Source organism: Equus caballus, chromosome 1 (genome assembly GCF_041296265.1).
Source record: "Equus caballus isolate H_3958 breed thoroughbred chromosome 1, TB-T2T, whole genome shotgun sequence".
Taxonomy (NCBI): domain Eukaryota; kingdom Metazoa; phylum Chordata; class Mammalia; order Perissodactyla; family Equidae; genus Equus; species Equus caballus.
The window spans coordinates 46,347,281-46,370,131 of record NC_091684.1 but is presented as its reverse complement, the minus strand read 5'-3'; positions in this window follow the sequence as shown (position 1 = coordinate 46,370,131).

Genomic DNA, 22,851 nt, shown 5'->3' with positions numbered 1-22,851 from the left:
TTCTGTCAATAATACTGTTAAGAGAAACAAAAAACGAAGTGCAAACTGGAAGGCAATATTTATAAGCCGCATATCTAACGTATAAAAAACTCCCAACATTCCACAATAAGAAACAAACAATAATAAAATAAAAATCCGATTTTTAAAATATAAGCAAAACACTTTGGACACTGGACCAAAGAGGATATAAGCACGGTAAACAAGCCCATGAAAGATGTTCAGCATCATTAACCATAGAGAAATTCATTAAAACTATGTTGTGATACCATCACATACTTGTGAGAATGTCTTCCAAAAAAAAAGCTGACAATACCAATGCTGGTGAGAATCCCTAACAACAAGAGCATTTATATATTGCTGTTGCAACTCTAGAAAACACTGCCACTTTCTGATGAAGTTAAACACACTCTTTCCATATGAACCAGCAATCCAAACACAGGTATTTACTTTACCTAGAGAAATGAACACTTATGCTCACTCATAAACCATAGGCAAATGTTTCCAGCAGCTCTATTCTGAATCATCAAAAGCTGAAAACAACTCAAATGTCCCACAGCAGCTGAGTGGATAAACTGTGTGCTACAGCCATGTAATGGAATACTGCTCAGAAATAAAAAATAAGTGGACTATTGACAAACACAACATCTTGCATAAATCTCAAAGGCATTGTACTAGTGAAATTAGGCAGTCTCAAAATGTTAACTACTGTATCATTCCTTTTATGTTACATTATTAAAATGACAAATCTACCGTGAGGGAGAAGGGACCAGTGAATGCAGAATTTAAGGGTTAGAGGAAGTTATGACTACAGAGGGTAAGCTCAAAAGATTTTGAGGGGTGATAGAATTGTTCTGTATCTTGATTTGAATGGTGGATTCACAAATCTATACATGTTAACATCTTTTAACATGTGTTAAAATTTATAGAATTGTACATCTCACAAAAAATCAACTTAATGTTAATTTAAATACTAAAATTAAACGATGTCAATGACAAAAGAGTCCCCTAGGTGGTTCTGAAGCACAGCAAGGATTTGGAACCAGTACTTTGTCCCAATTTCCCTGATGATTCTAAATCAGTGAGTCAGGGATATAGCCAAGAAATTTATATCTTTAATATATATTTCCAGGAACTGCTTTATAGCTTATATGAATAAAAGGAGAATTATCTCATTGAAGTCCAAGTGGTAGAATTGTAGAAGATGAATGTTAGGGAAAATATTGATTTGAGAAATTATGAGGTCATCAGTGACCACTACATATATATGTATCATACCACAATGTTGTTTATTCATTGATATCTCCATTTCTCCGTCACACCCTGAGCTGCTTTAATTCAGAGACTGTGACCTATTCCACTCTGAATCCTTATCATTGAGCTCAGTGTGTGGCACAGGCTAGATGCTTTATACTTGGCCATTCAATATTTATGAAATGATTGTTTTTAAGAATCAGAGCTGTAAAGTGATAGAGGTGGAAGCCTGGTTACAATTATCCAAATTTACTGGAAAATGATTGCTACGTAAATAAAAGTAGCAAAGTCAAAATCTGGAAGTGACCCCTAGCTTACTGTGAAATATAACTATCATTGTATATGCCATTGTTTTACTCTACTCAGTGATATTCTGTAATAAACTATCACTATGTGGCTCCAACTGTATTCTTTATTGCGGCAGAAAGCAAAGCTATGGCAAAAGTTATGTTAGGAAGTGCATACTCTGGTAGCAGGAGTGAGGGAGAAGGGGTGTTGGGCAGGGAAATACAGAGATCAAGTATAAAGAAGTATTATTGGGCTGGAAACTGTTGAATACAAGAAATGCCTCAGTTTTTCAGGACAATCCTCTAGGAAGGCAAGTCAAATAACCACCTTAGAACATTCTTTTTATAAGCGAAAAGGGGCGGATTTGTCCACTGGTTCCATGTCCCATTGGAGAAATATTCAACTCACAGGGCAGTAACTCTTTCAGTTCTATATACTTGGACACCAAGGAGGGTTTTGTGCTGTTTTGTGCTTTGTGATCAACAGAGAAGCTTTTGGTGCGGGAAGTGCCAAGTATGTGATGAGTGATGAGGTTATGAAACAAGACTCAGTCAGATTTCACTTGCCTGAACTTGATTAGCACTCACACAGGACTGGCTGCCATAACAACTGCTGGGACAAGAGACAGGTGGGGCCAAGAATATCTGAAGACACCAAAGAGATAGATACCTGATATACTGGCCTGCTCTTTCCCACTCTGCCTGTAATGTAGAAATACCAGTTATGGTGCGATTGTTCTGTAGGCTCACAAGTCTAGTTTAGTACCAGGATCTTATTGTTGAGTAACCACAACTTGCTCTTTTCAGTAACATCCACTCGTTAGGCTCAAATCCCAGCTCTGCTACTTTTTAGCTCTCTAAACTTGAGCATTTAAATTTTTCAGCCTCAATTTTCTCTTCTGAATAAGGAAAGGAATAAAAAATTGGGGGAGAAAATGAGCAGAATTAATATGTGTAAAGTACTTATTAGTATCATGCCTGGCACATAGGGTCCTCTCAAAAATTTATAACTATTCTTTTCCTTGTAATTAGGCCAATATTTATTTTAAAATGGAACATTTTAAAGAGAGAGCAAGGAGACTCAGCATTCAGGAACATGTGGATATCTGAATGGTAGAGACTTTGCAGGGAAAGATGAAATTACATGAGAGAAGAGCCCTAACGTTGTTTGAAAGTGAAAACTTTCATTCCATGAAAGGCAAACATAAGTAGTACAGATTTGGGAGCAGTGTATGACAGAGAGGATGGTCACTATGAAAAGAACTGACAGAAAGCAAGAGGATAAAAAAGTTTTTCAGACAAAGAGATAAAACAGTTTGTGTTCAATAGAGAAAGTAAGTGGTGCCAACAGAAAGATTTGAAGTGGCTGGATTTGAATTTGAGACAAAAGGGGGGTTTTAGAGATGAAATTTTAACAGAATAAAGAAGAAAGAGGATTAATGTTGAATTCCCAGAGAAGGCTTATTTACTGTTGTCTTATGTTCTGGATTACTTGAGCAATAACAATATAATGGGCACTGTATAAAACACAGTTTATGTCCTGCTTACAAGATTAGCAGGAATAGAATCTAAAAATAAAAGGCATCAATTCAGTGCTGAATACAGTTGAGAAGTATTAGGTAATAGGCCACTTATTCTTTCTCCTCCCTCTGAAGCCAATCTCAAACAGAAAATTATCATTTGAAAGGATGCATACAGGAGTCATACATAAAGGGAGGGGGATACGAATAAAAACTAGGAGCTATTTCAAATGTAAGAACAGTTTAGAAGAATACAGAAAGACCATTAGGAGGAAACTCAGTAAGAAAAGCCACTAAGTAGACAAATTTGTCTGATACAAGATAGAAAAATAAGAAAAATAAATACTATATAGACTATATGACTTAAAAACAGATTAAATCAGGCATGTTACGATCTATTTTTAAACCATTGATAAATAAACAGCCAATTGGTGAAATCCATCTAGTTGGGTAAGGTCAACTTCCATTATTACTAACTAACAAAGAAGTCAGACTCTGAGCATTTGAATCTGCATATTTACTCAAATATTCTGTTAATGAAATATTTCATAGTGTCTGTCCTCTTTTCATTTCTCATTGAATTCGTTGTTATCAAGCAATGTGTGATGCACTATGAAAAGAGGAAATGAGAAGAAAACTGAAGAGTAGAAAATACAATATCTGTTGAAGCATCAGAGGTAACCATTATCTCTGCAAATGCAGAGCACCAGGTGTAGTCATTTTGTAACCTGCAAAAGAAAACTGTTCATTAAGACAAAAAGGCATGAAGAGATGTATATCAATGTGACTAGAAAAATATTTTCATGAGAAAATGCATGAAAACCGTTCTCTTTTCTTGAAACTGTTAATGATTGTGAAGTTGTGAACATAGGTTTTGAAACTACTTTCAAATAACCCAGTGCCTTTGAGAACTGGCAAAGTTTTCTAGTATGAGCCATTAGTCAAGAGAGAGAACACTGGGAGTTTATTTATACCTCAACAGAATATATTTATTTATAGCTCAACAGAAATAATAATCTAGCATAATGCAAGTCTCTGAACACTGTTTTCGTGTTCTAAAACTAGAATAGACACATAGGAGACATAATCAATATGGAAAAAATGCATTATTCTTAACACATCCAATATTTTTCTTGACCTCATTTCTGCCATATTGATCCAGGTCACCACCATCTCTCACCTAGACTCCTGCCCAGTCAGCTCTCTAGTTTCCCATTCCCACCTATACCTACCGTATTCTATTTTCCACACACATTCAGAGTGATACTGTTAAAACATAAATCATATAATACCACTTATCCCATGCTCAAAACTCTCCAATGGTTTTCTATTGCATTTCAATGTATAGTCCAAAATGCTGACCAAGACTTCAAAGACAAGACATGGCCATAATCTGGCCCCTAATATTACTCTTTCCCTTCAGTCAAACTGGGCTTATTGCTCTTCTTTGACCCACAGTAAGCAATATCCTGCCTCAGCACCTTTGTAGTTATTGTTCTCTCCACATGGGATATTCTGTTTCTAGGTATTCTCAAAGTCTTTTCCCTCTCTTCCTTCAGCTCTTCACCCAAGATAATCATCTCATACTTCGCTGCCCAGCAAATCTAATATACCTTTGCAAGTCACTTACTACCACCTTGCTGTTTCCATTTCTTCAAAGCACTTATCACTATAAAAGATAATATGCGTGTTTATTTCTTTCTTTTCTCATCCGTTAGATGAAAGCTATATGAGTTAAGGGATTTGTTTTGCTCAATGCCAAATCCTAGTGTCCAAAAAGCACTAGGGCCTCAATCAATTTTTTTCTTGTAGGAATGAAAGAATGGTTGAGGAAAGAAAAGAATAGAAAACTGAGTGTTTTTCAAATACAAATAACTGGACCAGCACTCGCCAATATATCTTTCTGCAATGGTGGAAATATATTTGTTCAGTCTAATACAGTAGCCACTAGATAAGTCTATTAAGCATGTGAAAAGTGGCTAGTAAAACTGAGAAATTGCATTTTTCATTTTCTTTAATTAAATTAAACCCAAACAGCCACAATTCTATCGCATTGGACAGCACAGCTTAGGGATAATAGCAGAAGCAGGGAAATAACTAGGCCTACAAGCACAGCATACGGACTCAAATATTCATTGTGCTAAGAAATTTTTTAAAATGCCCATTGAAATTTTTGTATTATTTTAAATGTGTCCTAGTGTTACTACATTACCAAAAATTTCAATTCAACTCCAAAGATCTCATTTGACCTAGATTTGTAGTTCAGTTATGCTATAATGGAACTTATAAGCTTATAGATAAAAGTTCTTTTTTTAACAATGAGAATAAAATGAAAATAAAAAGAAGTATGAGAAATTTTGATTTTCAATTCTTCAAAACATTTATTAAACAGTTTATTTCTAGTGTTGACAAAGATTTGGATGGGTTTATCTAAAGGATTTCAAATGATAAGCTTTATTCATTCAATTTCATGTATATGAATTTGCCAATGAAATAGGCAGATACAGGCTAAATGTGTTTGGTGTACAAGAACTTTCAGTAAAGCTATTATTTATAATAATGCAAAGTGAGGATACTTTTAATGCCCAAGGATAATGGATTTACCTGAACTAGAAATGTACTACATCTTATATTGAAGTACATATGTGAGAGTAGACCACTAATTTTGTACTAAAAAGAGTACAACATAATACAATATATTGTGTGTATATATTCGTGTGCATGTAACTTATGATTGCTTAAGCCGTCAATAATTACATTTTATTTATTAACCTGTGTGTTTCAGGAGACCATGATGGAAAAAAATGCACTGGCTAAGGTTAATTATCTCTGAAGTAAAAGTTAACAGTTCATTAGTCCTTGACGTTCTAAGGAAGGATCACCTCATGCATATTGTATAGCTTCCCACCAGATCTACTCATTTGTCTTTGATACTTTTTCATGTCCACAACTCTTTAGGACTTTGATCAAGGCCATTATTTACCTCTTCCATAGAAGTATTTATGTTTCATTTGTGTGGGTTAGAAATGACAAATGAGCTGTAGTGTAGCGTTAAGTGTCAAACAAAAGCAGGTTATTTGTTATTTTAGTCATGGTTGTTAATCTGGCATCATAGCTCTTTTCTGTAGAGATTTTTTTTTAAATAGTCTTAGGTCTTATTTTACAGTACACTGCTTACTTATTAGCATTTATTCATGGGTTAATCACATGTGTTCTCTAATGCTTGTTAATATCATTCACAGTGGACAGAACATGTACCATTACAAACTGTTTTCATATTAATATAACAAAAAACAATGTAACAAAAATGCAAGTATTTTAACTTGGATATATATAATTTGGGAAAAACAAACATCTACTCTAAATTTTGAATGTTTGTCCATCAGACTATGTAAGAGAATTATAATAAAACAAAATATTTTATAAAGTCAAAGTAAGCTGTTATAAAAATCGCTAGTATCAGGGGCCGGCTCCGTGGCCGAGTGGTTAAGTTCGGGCGCTCGGCTGCGGTGGCCCAGGGTTTGGATCCTGGGCGAGGACATGGCACCGCTCATCAGGCCACCTTGAGGCGGCGTCCCACATCCCACAACTAGAAGGACCTGCAACTAGGATATACAACTGTGTACAGAGGGGGTTTGAGGAGATAAAGCAGAAAAAAAAAAAAAAGATTGGCAACAATTGTTGGTCCAGGTGCCAATCTTAAAAAACAACAACAAAAACAAACAAACAAACAAACGAAAAAAACGCTAGTATCTTCAACACAAGAAAAAGTGTCTAATGAAACACAAGGAAACAGGAGTGCAATACACAATTTACCATCGCAAATAAAATAAGAATTGGAAAAAATTTGATTTTTCCCCCCATGAGTTTTGAAGGTAGTGTAAATTCAGTTTTCTGAAATGATATAAATCTGATTTATAGAGTACAGGATTGACAAGAGAGTGCAGGAATTGCCATAGTTCAGCTCCGGCTTAGGGCTTTGAAGTGATGTTGTATAGTTATTCTCACAGTAAAATGGTTCACCTTTCATTTCATGGAGCACGATGATACATAGTGCTCTGGGAGCCTTGAAGTGATTTGTGGCAGCCCCAAGCACTGAGATATACTTCCAGTGTTTACACAGCAATCCACCGTGGGGCACCACAGATGAATATGTTGGCTTTTGATATGTTTTAGTTATACCATGGGCAGTAAATGGAATTTTCCTGAAATGATTAACTGACTTCCTTTATCTAAAGTAAACTTATCTATCAATATAGCATTACCATATTTATATGATTATGGTATAGAATAGTAGAGAGATTGTTTAATAAAAGTAAATAGGAAGAAATTATTTTTCTCGCATTGTGAGAAAGAATTATATTGCATTTAAGTCCTTAGCTGTGTTACCTTCAACACATAACTTTAAATAATTTAACCTCTCTGAGACTTTATTTTTCTCTAAAATGCAAGCAAAATTACCTGCTTTGTCAGCATGAGTTCCCTGTTAAATACAAATGAGATAATACGCACAAAATCATCTCTATATTATTCTATTTCAATATCCTTTTCTGGTTTTTCTCTTGATCCTGTTTTAAATTATCTGAGCCTTAAATGTTATTTTTCTATAAGTTTCAATCCTTGCTTCTCTTCGCTTCAGTTGCTACTTTTTTCACCTCTGTGGGTGATTTTATTCACTTCCATTAGTAAAGATTTCAATATATACTCATGATTTTTCAGCAGTAATTTCAATTCAAGCTCCAGCACCCATATAGGAAACCATTTACCAAGGACTCACAGCTGAATTTCATTATGTCCCTGCCATTTCTGCCCAACTCCTACCTCACTTCCAAGAGTAAAAATGAGCGTCAATGTAAGCAAATTAGAAAGCTGGAAACTTGTTTAAGAATCTTTCATTTTTATAACCTCTTAAATACAAGCAACAACTAAATCCTGTCTATTTTATCTTATTCATGTACTTAAAATTCATTCTATCTCCTCTGAACCTACATACACAGCTTAATTTAAACCACCTCAGTATTAGCCCCTAACTTGTCTTCCTATCTTCCAACCATCACACAAAAGGTAGATTTCTAGATCTTGAACACAAACCTACATGCCCTTACCCCACTCAAATCCTTTAACAGTCCTCTAACACGTAAAACATAGTGACATCCTTAACATGACCCACATACCTTCACCATGTGGCCACTGATATCTGCAAATGTCAACTTAAGCCCTGAAAATGAGGTAGATATGAGGACACCCTCTATATCAGCAATATGAATTTAAATTTAGTTGCCTGAACATATCAATTGCATGCCTCAGTGAATTTGCACATCCTGTTTCTTATATCTGAAACGTCTCTTTCTTCTTAGTCAGCTGATTGATCCGTACTTATCTTTAACATCCTTTCTCATGTATGTTATCCTGCAGGAGATCATATATCTTTTCTTGCATACCTGAAATTCTGCAATAATCTACTTATACGTCTGACCCTCCCTCTCATTTGTAAATTTCTCAAGGACGTGGATGAATCATCCTGATGCATGTAGGCAAGGACTTTAGTTTAAAAATTATATTATTAGGATTCATTATAACATACTAAAGAAATTGGCAATTAAAATGTGACTCCTTTGTATACGGATGCATGCCACTTTTTAGTTAAATAACAGTTAAATCTGAATATCTAAATTCAACATTAAATTTTCAACTATGATAATGAATATGATGTAATGTAGTACATTTGTTTGTTAAAAATAATTGGCCAATAAATAGTAAATATACTGTTATTGTTACAAACAAAATATATATGTGAAAACATCATTTTAATGAATAAGAATTAAAATTAGAACTGAGGTTCTTTATAATTTAGGTGATTTCCTTGTTTTATGTATTCTAAATGCTTTTCTTTCTCAGGGAGAATTTGTTCATGATATAATGCCTAAATTATATTGTCTACATAGCACATAACAGGGATCATACTTCAAAATTTACAAAAATCATGCAAATATCTAAATTTAGATATTTGCTACTTTACTTTGACTAATAAGTGGTGGAGGTGGTTCTGCAGCCCCAAAGGATGCTGAAAAGTAATAATTTTTTCTAAAAGGTCTTCTATAGTCACATAGGCTTGGAACATGGGCTAAACCATGTTAAATAGATTTCTTTAAACAGAACCCTTCAGAGTCCTTATATTGCTAACGTGTAATGGACTATTTGATTTTCCAAAAAAGATGTGTTTTCCAAGCTTGTTTGGCCATATTATCTACTAACATTTTCAAAAGCATTTTGCAAAACTGGCATCTCAAAAACACAACCTGGAAAATACTGCTGTGAAATTCTCATTTATAATTCAATATTTAGCTAAACAGATGCAAAAAAAAATCTCTTTATGTAAAAGAAATCGTATTGTAAGCTTGTTTAGTATATTATTCAAGCCATTATCACAAATATTAATCTCAGTCTCCTACTATATAATATCCTCTGTTTCCTGGAAAAAATATTAAGGAAATATTTATATTGATAATCTCTCTAGTCTATGTTGGAAATATTAAGCAATTAGATGGAATCATAGTAATTATCTAAAAATGTGCAAATTCAAATTCTTCTATGAGAATGATGTAAGTATGCATTTTCAGTCTGTTTCGTAATATATTTCTTTATTTACCTTTCAAAATACTCCAAATACTTCAGAAATAGACTAAAATAATATTTAGGGAATCTGTGTATAAAGTCAAGAGTTTTCCCATTGTGAATTAATAGGAGTTACAGCCTGAAGCAGTTGTAGCAAATGCAGCTACTAATGAGAACATTTTCTGTTTTGAGAGAGCTTGGAGACTGGAAGAGAATCAAAGCAGCATGGTGCAACACATAACCTGCAGGTGAACAGTTTCTTTAGCTGTTTACACGAGTGACTGCCAAGTACAGGTGTGGAGATCAACAGATGTGAAGATATGAGAAGAGAATGTGGAGGAATCTGCTTTACAAGGGAAGAAATGGAAGGGAGCTGAGAAAGAAGGGAAGTTTCACAGGAAATCATGATGACTTCCTCATTGCTTGAGAATGAAAAAGGAGAAAGAAGGGACAGTGGTAGAAGAATGATGACAAAGACAAGTGTAGTTATTTTGAAGAGATTGCTATTCATGAAGATAAGGGCAATTCAGCAAGTCCTCATTATGAAACAATTGGGGATAATTAGAAAGGATATTTTAGTGATGATGAGTATATCAGGGGTGAAAGATATAATAATCAGAGAGATGACTTCTCAATGACTTTTCAGGAAGCACAGAAAGGAAGAATGAGAATTTCTAGTTGAAATTTCAGTATATGTCTATAAGAGTCTATGGGATAAATGATTGCTGGAGATGAGTAATTTGGGTAAAAAGATAATGTATTGAAATCAGCTGAATAAGGCACTGGACAGATATATTAAAGGAATTCTTAATAATCTCTATTCCCAGATTATTTGAGGTAAATGATGATCCAGAAAGCATTTATGCAAAATATCTCAAAACATAGAAAAAGAGGGTCAATAGAAGATTAGAGAAATACCATACATTGTGTCACTCACGTTATAGCACCACGCTCTCCTTACCTTTGAAGTAGTACTTCTCAGTCTTACTCTATCTGCTCAGGCAGTCCCAGAGTACAGTCCTGGGACCTTTTCTCAATATATGTATTCCGTTGATGATCTCTTTCAGACACATAACTTTGACCCAATCTATACAATAAATACTCCCAAATTTCTTTTCGTCAGCACAGACCTCTTCCTTGAAGTCTACATCCCATTGCTTATTATAGACATCCCTGCTTGAATATCTCAAACAAAACCTGATCAAAACTGAGCTTCTGATTATTTTCCCTTTAAAGCTGCTTCTCTCAAGTCTTTTCCATCTCAGTATATGGCAACCCTCTCCTACCAATGGGTCAAGAACCTCCCTGGAGGAAGCCTCGACTCCCTTCCTTCTCCCACACATCGTGTACAATACGTCGGCAAATCTTATCAAGACTACCTTCACCTTTTCATTGCTCTGGTCCTAGTGGTCATCCTCTCTCACTTAAATTATTACAGTAAGGTTATAATTTATCTCTCTGCTTCCCCGTTAACTACTGCACTGTATTCACAACACAGTATCTACAGTGGATACCTGTTAAAACAAAAATAAAATTGTGTCACTCTCTTGATTGAAACCCTTCAGTGGCTATCCACATCACTCATTAAAAGCCAAAATAATCATAATGGTCTAGAAAATCCTCATCTTCTACCATCTCTCTCAGGCTCACTCCATTCCAGGCACAATGGCTTTCTTGCTATTCCTTGAACATTGCCAGGCATAATTCATCTGAACCCTTATGCACTGAATCTTCCCTCTTCCTGGAAAGCTTTACAACCTGCTGTCTCTATGTCTTGTTTTCTCACTTCCTTCAAGTGTTTACTCAAATGCTACCTTTCCAATAAATGCCCACCCCATTTAAAACTGTGATACCTCCTCTTTATCATCTGTCAATGCTTTATTTTTCTCTGAAACCCCCACCTTGTAAGATTCAATATGTTTAACTTATTAAATATGGTCATTTTGTTTCCCAGGTAAGCTTTATGAGGGGAGTTTTATCTGTTTTGCTATTTTATTGACTGTACATAGAACAAGCCTGGCTCATAATACATGCTCAGTATTTGCTTGCTTGAGTGAATGAATAAATGTTTGAACCATTTAAATTCTTTACTCCTGTCTTCTGTCAATGCACATTGATGAGGGTTGGGCACCTGCCACACCACTAGACAATTCACTTATAAATTAGTGGCCAAAACTTTAGGAACATGAGTTTTCTAAAGAAGATGGGCTGGATCAAGCAGAACCTCTTTTTCAGCAACTTGTACTGAAAACCACAAGAATCTTGCCAGTTATATTTGAGAACCAAAGCATGAAGGTCATTATCGAAAGAGAGCAAGAAGAGATGGCGTGGGAAGAAATAATGGATCAGAGGAGAAAAGAAGCCTTGATTAAAGAGAAAAGGATAGTCGATAGAGGAAGGAAAATGGAACAAATGGAGAAAAGCACCAAGAGTGAAAGGCCAGTCTCTAAGGATGTTGCCATTTCAATTTCAGTTTCTATCCTCAACTAACATCAGAGTAAAACTTTTGGTTTGAGATAGCGTAAATACATCTGTTCCTCACAATTCTAGAGGGCATACATTTCGATCTCGCTCAGCTAAAGACGTCTTCTAATTCTTTATTTTAGTATGCTACCTTGATTCTGCCTTCAAGAATTTCTCCTTCCAAGCTGGCTGTAAACACAAATTTAGTTATTTATTCTCCTTTACTCTTATCCAACTTTGCCTGCTTAGACTGTGCTCTTGAAAAACAGTTTGTTCCATCCTGCACGGTTCTTATCTGTGTTTTCGGTCTTACCATTATGCATTTGGAGCATAGGAAATTTGAGGGTGAGATCCAGCTTTCTGCAAGGGCCCAGCCTTCCTGGAAGCAGCTCATGATCCTTAAACTCCAAGTTCCTACCACCTCCCGGAGAAGAGACAAAACTAAGTCCTGATGCTTCGAGACAGAAAGCCACCTTTCCTCTTTCTAATCTCCAGAAATTTGTCCTCCTCAGTGTATTTCTTCTCAAAGGCTCTTTTCGTGTCCCTTCAGGAAGAATCTGCAGGACACTGGGATAATCTCTTTATTGGGTCCATCATACTGTAACATCAGGAGAAAGGTGGCTGTGGCTTCAGTCTTGCCAAAATGACTGTGGCAAGAAGTTACAAAGCTTGACTATCTGTTTAAAATGCACACAAATTAATATTACTATGCAAATGATTCTGATTATGGAGTCTGTGGACTTTGTCAGAGTGAGATATTTTCAGCAGATTCTATGGTCTAATTTATCCAATTCCTAGAATTTTAGAAAAAAAAGAAAACGAAAAAGTAAACTGTATTTTAAACTAAATGCTTTATAAAATTTTATTTTTATGTGCTCTTATATAATGGAGTTTATTCAGATAATTTACATAATTATTTACCAGTCGTATAAACACCCTAAACAAATTTGGAAAGATTGATATAGTCTCGTAGGTCATTCACAAAAGAGTGGTGGAAACTAGCCAATGAAAGTAAATAGAAGTAAAATTCACTCAGAGAGAATATTTTGTCTTTGCCATTAAGAAGATATATATTCAAGTAAAGGGACTAGTTTGACTTTCTTGATGTATTTCTTTTCTCACCTGATTAGTGTTAATATCTATACGACTAATCTTCTAATTCTATTTAAATCTAGTTAATAATACACAATTTAATCAATGCGAAACAGGTTGCTCATCTATAACATGTAAATAATAATAATACCAATCTCTTAAAATGGTTGTGAGAATTATACAAGTTGATACATGCAGAACACTTTAGAATAGTTATTTATTAAAATGGCAAATATTCCATTAAATGCTTTTATTATTATTAGCTTGGCAAACACATTCTTATTAAATTCTCCATTTCATATCATTCTAATTTGTCATTGAGTATAACAGTGACTTTCATAAATATTGCAGATGCAGTCAATTTTTTTTATAGACAGTATAATTTCTATTGATTGTGGGTTTTGAAAAATTATTTTCACATAGGGTAAATAAATATGTTAAATACTTAGATACATAGATAGTATTGATCATGGGGCAGTGGAGAATTATAGTAGTCTTTAAACATGGAAGTTAAGGCCTTTAAAAATAAATATAAGGACTTTATTTGGTACCAAGGGTATGAGACCTCAACATGTATTATTAAAGCAATGAATCTCCACTATTTAGCTAATTAAACTAACTGTTGAAAGCTTATGTGATAAAAGGAACTGAAGATGAATATAAAGTCAATACGGCCCTACCATAGAGAAAAACAAAGAAGAAAGTGATATTGCAAATTGCATAAATTTTGGAACACTGGGGCATTTCGACAAACTGTAGTCCACAAGATTGAGAATCATAAAATATATTTAAAATGATTGATTCACTGGACTTATCCAATCAGCCCCTAATTATTAGGCACAGAAAAATCCTTTAATTTTTTTAATCCTGATGTAGATGTTCATTAACATTTGCTTGAGACATAACAAAATTGCATGGATTCATCATCACATGTCACTTTATCATCAATAAAATACAAAACCTCCTACTATTATTTTTTTACTTCGGAGAATAAGATTCTTGATATTCTGATTTATTTAAATTAGGTGTTATTTATTAAATATTCTTATTTCTTGGGGAAAAATAATAGGTATGAGCTTTGTTGTACACAGATGCATTATATTGTTGATTTTCATGGTGATATTTTATTACAAGTTATCCTATAAGGCATTAGTGTCATGTAGATATGTGAAGTTTTATATGATCATGGCATATATCTTGAAACATAACAAATGTCAACTGAGAAAAGACTAATAAGAGATGATTAGCTTCCTATCACAAAGTGGTCCACTAGCTCTTTACCTCTCTTTACCTCTCCAAATCCCATATTGGTTTCTTTTATGTTCTTATGGACTTTATTCTCTTTTACTGAAGAACGACTTTTTCCATATGGAGAGAGATATGAGTGCCTATGACCTCCACTTGTTAATTTTATATCCTACAGTTTCAACCACAGGAAAGGGACTTTTTTTCTTTTCTACCTATGGAGTGGAGGAGAGAGGATACGTAAAAAGCCTGCTGACTTGTCTGCTTGGGAGAGGTGACTACCCTAGTTTAATCAAACTGGACTTTGGGAGCAGGGACAAGGGAGAACGCGGCAGGGACAACGACAGAGTTTGAGGCTAGCAAAGCAGTTTTGTATTCTTGATTGGTTTTGATTCCTCTGAGTTCATCGCTGTTCTGTGAGGTTACACACAGCTCTTTCTGTCTAAATAATTTTCTGTGTGCAAAGATTCATATTTACCACCTGGCTCTAGGGGAGCCATAATTTTCTTCCCCCAACCCTCTTTACTCTTCTGACATTTTATCTTCCATTGTGCTTCTGAGATTTTGATTTTATTGTTTGTCTTTGAGACTCTCTGTGTTCTTTATTTTGTTTTTCTATAAGAACACAGTCTGTCTTAAAACTTCTAGCATTTTTCGAGATTCTCAGCTGGAAACAGTTCTGCTCCAGGGGCTATTTGACAATGTGTGGAGAGATTCCTAACTGTTACAGCCTGGGGGAGTGGAGTGGGGATGAGGCATGCTACTAGCATCTAGTAGGTAAAGGCCAGTGATGCTGCTAAACATTCTACAATACGCAGGCTCGTTCCCCATATCGAACAATTATCCAGGCCAAACTGCCAAGAGTGCTGAGCTTCATAAACTCTGTTCTAGAGAATATAAAGGTATTTCTAAAATTTCGGTACACAGATCAACAAAAATGAGCCTCACTCCATAGTTACTGAATCATAAAATTAGAGTGGGAATGGAGGCCTGAGAATCTGATTTTTAATAAGCTTCTCAGATGAATCTTACCCATACTGAAGTTTTAAAACTCTAATTACCATGAGGTACCATAAACTAGCCCCTTTCTCAACATGAGAAAGGTTGCATTTGGAGCACAAGCCATCTTCTAAACTTCTTTTTAGATTTAAAGAAAAAATATTCATACTTTGTAATTTCCTTTGGTAATTGGCCCAGATAACTATAATAACAAATGGTTTATTTCCTGTTTGACTCTGATCTCTTCAGGCTTTCAGAACTACTATTAATCGTTTGCTCTTGATTTATCTAGAAATCTGTCTTTAAAATTGCTTGATTACCACAAGCAAAAGACTATCAATTATCACTATGCAATGCCAAACTCTAATAGCCATCAATGTGTGAATCACCCAGGAAAGGGAAAATCTTTCAGAGATTTTAGATACCACATAATTTTCTTCCCTTTTCACCCCCTGCTAATATCCTAATCGGTGAACACTTAACTAAGTAATTTTCTGTTTACTTTAAACTCACTTTTGCCCGTTTACCCTCTGGCGCTCTCATACACGCTCTTCACTCAGTTTCTCTCTCTCTCTGTCATTTCTCCAATTTTGAGTAAGCCAATAGTACCAGATCCCAGACTTCACCAGGTGGCAGATCTAATGGGAGATCATTGACTATAATATCTATAAATTGAAAGAAAGAAGAAATGGAATGAACTATACTTTGCCTTTTGTCCCTCTTCTTGGGAATCAGAGCAAATAGCAAAAAAGGGCTGTGGATTCTTAGCAGCAAAAGCAACTAATTATGAGACCTAGCAGCAGATTGCAATCCAGTATTGGAAGGTGCAGATGACTTAAATAGAACCTAACTTTATTTCAGTCAGCTATTTCAAGTTTCTTCTAATGATAGTATTCATAACAAGTGCTGACAATATTATGGTACTGTGACTACATACGGTGATGTGTAATTTAACAATATTTATATGTTAAAGTATTCAGCATACTGTACATAAATTATCCTCTACATTTTCAGCACCAAGGATGTTATTGTCTCCATAGAATCATGTTTTTAAAATATTTCATACTAAATTAAAATTATTACAACATAAATAATTTAGAATCTTTTTGGCATTCAAGTGACAGGTTTTTCAAATATTTTGGGAAAACAAGACATTCAAAACCCCCAAGTTGAGGATCATTACCACTTATAATGGAAACAGTGAAATGTAATGCAGACAGAGTAATCATAAAGTTGGAGAACACTAATTTTGCACATCAAGGAAATAGGAAACTGACTGTAGTTCCCAAAGTCACGCACCTGGGAGTTCAAATGCTAAATATGTGTACACTGAATATGTGTACATTCAGAGGCTGGAGGTAGCATGCTGTATGGTGAGTCACAAATATAAATACCAATTTGGGGAATCAAATCATTAGGTTATTTTTGAAGGATGGAAAATGAAAGGAACATAAAATTTTCATGAGTTATTTCAGAATAAAAAGGGATAGTAAAATTTTCCAGTTTATAAAAACTATTGATAGTATCTGTCTCCCACCTAAAATTCCCAAGAATTGCGTTCTTTTACATTTAAGAATGATTCGAGCAAGCTGCTGGAGAAACATTTCCATTAAGTTTCCTTTTATAGTTTCCTTTAGTTTTGTTTCTTGAACTTTTATTGTGAAAAATTATTGAACCTGAACAGAAGTAAAGAGAGAAGTATAAGGAACCCCAATGTACCTGATCCCAACCTCAACAATTTAATAGTTATCAGCTCACGGCAAATCTTATTTTATCCTTACCTACGCAGCCATATTATTTTCAAGCATATTCCAGACATCATATAAAATCTTCTGTAAATATCTAAGAGGTAAGAATTCAAAGAATAACCATGATTCTCTCAAATTAAATGTATTACATCACATAAAAAATAGTCACAGTGGTTTCTTGTTTGTTTGTTTTTCTTTTATTGTGGCACCACTGGTTTATAACATTACATAAATTTCAGGTGTACCTCATTATATTTTGATTTCTGCGTAGATTACATCATGTTCACCACCCAAAGACTAATTACCATCCATTGCCATACACGTGTCTAATCACTTCTTTCGCCCTTTTCCCTTCCCCATCCCTTCTGGTAACCACCAATCCAATATCTGTCTCTATGTGATTGTTTGTTGTTGTTTTTATTTCTACTTATGAGTAAGATCATACAGTATTTGACTTTCTCTCTCTGACTTATTTCGCTTAGCATAATACCCGCAGGGTCCATCCATATTGTCACAAATGGCTGGATTTCATCGTTTCTTATGGCTTAGTAGTATTCCATTGTGTATATATACCACATCTTTATCCATTCGTCCCTTGATGGTCACCTAGGTTGTTTCCAAGTCTTGACTATTGTGAATAACGCTGCAATGAACATAGGGGTGCATGTATCTCTATGAATTCATGTTTTCAGGTTCTTTGGATAAATACCCAACAGTGGGATAGCTGGATCATTTTGTAGTTCTATTCTTAATTTTTTGAGGAATCTGTAAGCTCTTTTCCATAGTGGCTGCACCAGTTTGCACTCCCACCTGCAGTGTATGAGAGTTCCCTTCTCTCCACATCCTCTCCAACACTTGTTGTTTCCTGTCTTGATATTTATAGCCGTTCTCACTGGAGTGAGGTGATATCTCATTGTAGTTTTGATTTGTATTTCCCTGATATTTAATGATGTTGAACATCTTTTCATGTGCCTGTTACCCATCTGTATATCTTCTTTAGAGAAATGTCTGTTCAGATCTTTTGCCCATTTTTTAATTGGGTTGTTAGTTTTCTTGTTGTTGAAATGTGTAAGTTCTTTATGTACTATGGATATTAATCCCTTATCAGATATATGATTTGCAAATACATTCTCCCAATTGTTACGTTTTTTCCTTTTGTTGATGGTTTCCTTTGCTGTGCAGAAGCTTTTTAGTTTGATGTAGTCCCATTTATTTATTTTTTCTATTGTTTCCCTTGCCTGATCAGACACGATACTTAAAAATATCCTGCTAAGACTGATATCAAAGAGCATTCTGTCTATGTTTTCTTCTAGAGGATTCATGGTTTCAGGTCTTACATTCAAGTCTTTATCCATTTTGAGTTAAGTTTTATGTATATTATTAGATAATGGTCTACTTTCATTCTTTTGCATGTGGCAGTCTAGTTTTCCCAACACCGTTTATTGAAGAGACTTTCCTTTCTCCATTGAATGTTCTTAGATCCCTTATTGAAAATTACCTGTCCGTAGATGTGTGGGTTTATTTCTGGGTTCTATTCCATTGAACTGTTTGTCTCTTTATGTGACAATACTATGCTGTTTTGGTTACTATCGCGTTGTGGTATATTTTCAAATCAGGAAGTGTGATTCCTCCAGCTTTGTTCTTTCTTAGGATTCCATTGGTTATTTGGCGGTCAGTTGTTGTTGCACAGAAATTTTAGGACTCTTTGTTCTATTTCTGTGAAAAATGTTGTTGGAACTTTGATAGGCATTGCTTTGACTCTGTATATTTCTTTAGGAAGAAGTATGGACATTTTAACTATGTTAATTCGTCCAATCCAAGAGTATGGAATGTGTTTCCGTTTCTTTGTGTCTTCTATTTCTTTCAACAATGTTTTATACCTTTCAGTGTACAGATCTTTCACCTCTTTGGTCAAATTTATTCTAGATATTTTATTCTTTTTGTTGCAATAGTAAATGGGATTGTATTCTTAATTTCTCTGTCTGTAACTTTGTTGTTAGTATATAGATATGCAATTGATTTTAGTATGTTGACTTTGTGTCCTGCAACTTTACCATATTCATTTATTATTTCTGAAAGTTTTTTGGTGGATTCTTCAGGATTTTCTATATATAAAATCTTGTCATCTGCATATAGCGACAGTTTCACCTCTTCTTTTCCAATTTGCATCCCTTTTATTTCTTTTTCTTGCCAGATTGCTCTGGCTAAGATTTCCAATACTATATTAAATAAGAGTGGTGAAAGTGTGCAGTGTCAGGTTCCTGTTCTTAGAGGGATAGTATTTAGTTTTTCTCCATTAAGAATGATATTTGCTGTGGGTTTGTCATATATGGCCTTTATTATGTTGAGGTACTTTCCTTCTATATCTATTTTATTCAAAGTTTTATCATAAATGGATGCTGTACCTTGTCAAATGCTTTCTCTGCATCCATTGAGACGATCATGCGATTTTTACTTTTTCATTTTGTTAATGTGGCATATCATGTTGATTTATTTATGGATGTTGAACCATCCCTCCATCCCAGGAACAAATCCAACTTGATCATGATGTATGATCTTTTAAATGTATTGTTACATTCAATTTGCTGGTATTTTGGTGAGGATTTTTGCTTCAATGTTCATCAGTGATATTGGCCTGTAATTTTCTTTTTTCGTGTTGTCCTTGTCTGGTTTTCATATCAAGATAATGTTGGCTTCATAGAATGAGTTAGGAAGCCTCACTTCCTCTTCAATTTTTTGGAACAGTTTGAGAAGGATAGGTATTAAGTCTTCTTTGAATGTTTGGTAGAATTCACCAGGGAAGTTCCCGGACTTTTGTTTTTGGGGAGATTTTTGATTATTGTTTCAATCTCCTTACTGGTGATTGGTCTATTCAAATTCTTTATTTCTTCTTGTCAGTTTTAGAAGGTTGTATGATTCTAAGAATTTATCCATTTCTTCTAGGTTATCCAACTTGTTGGCATACAACTTTTCATAGTATTCTCTAATAATCTTTTGTATTTTTGAGATGTCTTTTGAAATTTCTCCTCTTTCATTTCTGATTTTGAGACATCTCTCCTTTCTCTCTTCGTGAGTATAGCTAAAGATTTGTCAATTTTGTTTCTCTTTTCAAAGAATCTCCTTTTAGTTTCATTGATCTTTTCTTTTGTTTGGTTTTTTTTTTTTTTTTGGCCTCTATTTGATTTGTTTTTGCTCTGATTTATGTTATTTCCTTCCTTCTGCTGATTTTTGGCTTTGTTTGTTCTTCTTTTTCCAGTTCTTTTAGGTGCACTGTTAGATTGTTTACTTGATATTTTTCTTGTTTGTTGAGGTAGTGCTGTATTGCTATAAAATTCCTTCTTAGAACTGATTTTGCTGTATCCCATTAATTTTGGCATGCCATATTTTCATTTTCATTTGTCTCCAGGTATTTTTTTGATTTCTTAATTGGGCCAATCATTGTTCAGTAGTATTTTGTTTAATCTCCACATTTTTGTGGCTTTTCTAATTTTCTTCCTCTAGTTGATTTCTACTTTCATACTGTTATGATCAGAAAAGATGCTTGGTATTATTTCAATCTTCTTGAAATTTATTGGGACTTGTTTTGTGGCCTAATATATGATCAATCCTGGAGAATGTTCCATGTGTATTCTGAGGTTTTGGATGGAATGTTCTGTATATAACTACTAAGTCCATCTGGTCTAATTTGACACTTAAGGACAATGCTTCCTCGTTGATCTTCTGTTTGGATGATCTATCCATTGGTGTAAATGGAGCATTAAATTCCCCACTATTATTGTGTTACTGTCTATTTCTCCTTTTATGTCCCTTAATAATTGCTTTATATCTTATGTACTCTATTTTAAGAGCACAAATATTTACAAGTGTTATATCTTCTTGTTTGCTTGTTCCCTTTATCATTATGTAGTACCTTTCTTTGTCTCTTGTTACAATTTTTGTTGTAAAGTCTATTTTTTCTGATATAAGTATTGCTACTTCAGCTTTTTTTCATTGCCATTTGCATGGAGAATCTTTTTCCATCCCTTCACTTTCAGTCTGTGTGTGTCTTTAGGTCTGAGGTGTGTCTCTTGTATGCAGCTTATATATGGATCTTGTTTTTTTATCCAGTCAGCCACCATATGCCTTTTGACTGGATCATTTAGTTCATGGACATTTAAAGTAGCTATTGATAAGTAAGTACTTATTGCCATTTTGTTACTTTCTTTATGGTTGTTTTAGTAGTTCATCTCTGTTCCTTTCTTCTTCTCTTGCTCTCTTCCCTTGTGGTTTGATGGCTTTCTTTAGTATTATGTTCGGGTTCCTTTCTCTTAAATTTTTGTGTGTTTATTATAGGTTTCTGGTTTGTGATTTCCATGAGGTTCACATATAATAAACTATGTATACAGCAATCTATGTTAAGTTGATGGTCTCTTTAGTTTGACCTCTTGCTAAAAGCTCTAGTCTTTTACTCTCTTCCTGCCACATTTTATGGTTTTGATATCATATCTAATCTCTTTTTGTGTGTGTATCCATTACCCTCTTATCATAGAAATAGGTAATTTTAGTACTTCTGTCTTCTGACCTTCATGTTATCTTCATAAGTGGTTGATCTGCTAACTTTACTGTATTTTTACATTTACCAGTGATTTTATTGCTTTTTTTTTTTGATAATTTTCTTATTCCTATTTGTGGTCTTCTCTTTCCCACTTAAATAATTCCCTTTTGCATTTCTTGTAAGACTTTTTCTTGGTGACAAGTTCCTTTAAGTTTTGCTTGTCTGGGAAACTTTTTATCTCTACTCCCACTCTGAATGGTAACCTTGCCTGGTAGAGTATACCTGGCTGTAGGATTTTTCCTTTCAGCACTTTAAATATATAGTGCCACACCCTTCTAGCTTGTAAGGTTTCTGCTGAGAAGTCAGCTGATAGCCTTATGGGGTTTCCTTTGTATGTAACTTATTGCCTTTCTCTTGCAGCTTTTTAGGACTCTCTCTTTAACTTTAATTATTGACATTTTAATTATGTCTTGGTATGTGCCTCTTTGGGTTTATCTTCTTTGGTGCTCTCTGTGCTTTCTGTACCTGGATATCTGTTTCCTTGCTTGGGTCAGGAAAGTTTTCAGCTGTTATTTCTTCAGATAAATTTTCTGCCCCTTTGTCTTTCTCTTCTCCTTCTGAGACACCCATAATATGAATGTTACTGTGCTTGATGTTGTCCTAGAGGTCTGTTAGACTGTTCTCGCTCTTTTAAATTCTTTTTCTTTTTATCTGTCAGCTTGATCTACTTCCTCTAGTTTTTCGTCCAGCTCAATGGCCCATTCTTCTGCATCATATATTCTGCTATTGAGTCCCTCTAGTGAATTTTTCATTTCCAGTATTGTATTGTTCATTTCTGATTGGCTCTTTTTTATATTCCCTAATTCTTTGTTGATGTTCTCACTGAGTTCATCTGTTCTTCTCCCAAGATCTGTGAGCATCCTTATGAATTTTTGTTTGTGCTCTTTGTCAGGTAGATTGTTTATTTCTGTTTTATTTAGTTCTTTTTCTGGAGTTATGTCCTATTCCCTTACTTGGAACGTATTCTTTTGCCTCCTCATTTTTCCTCTTTCTCTTCCTTTTATCTATGTATTAGGTAGGTCAGCTATGTCTCCTGA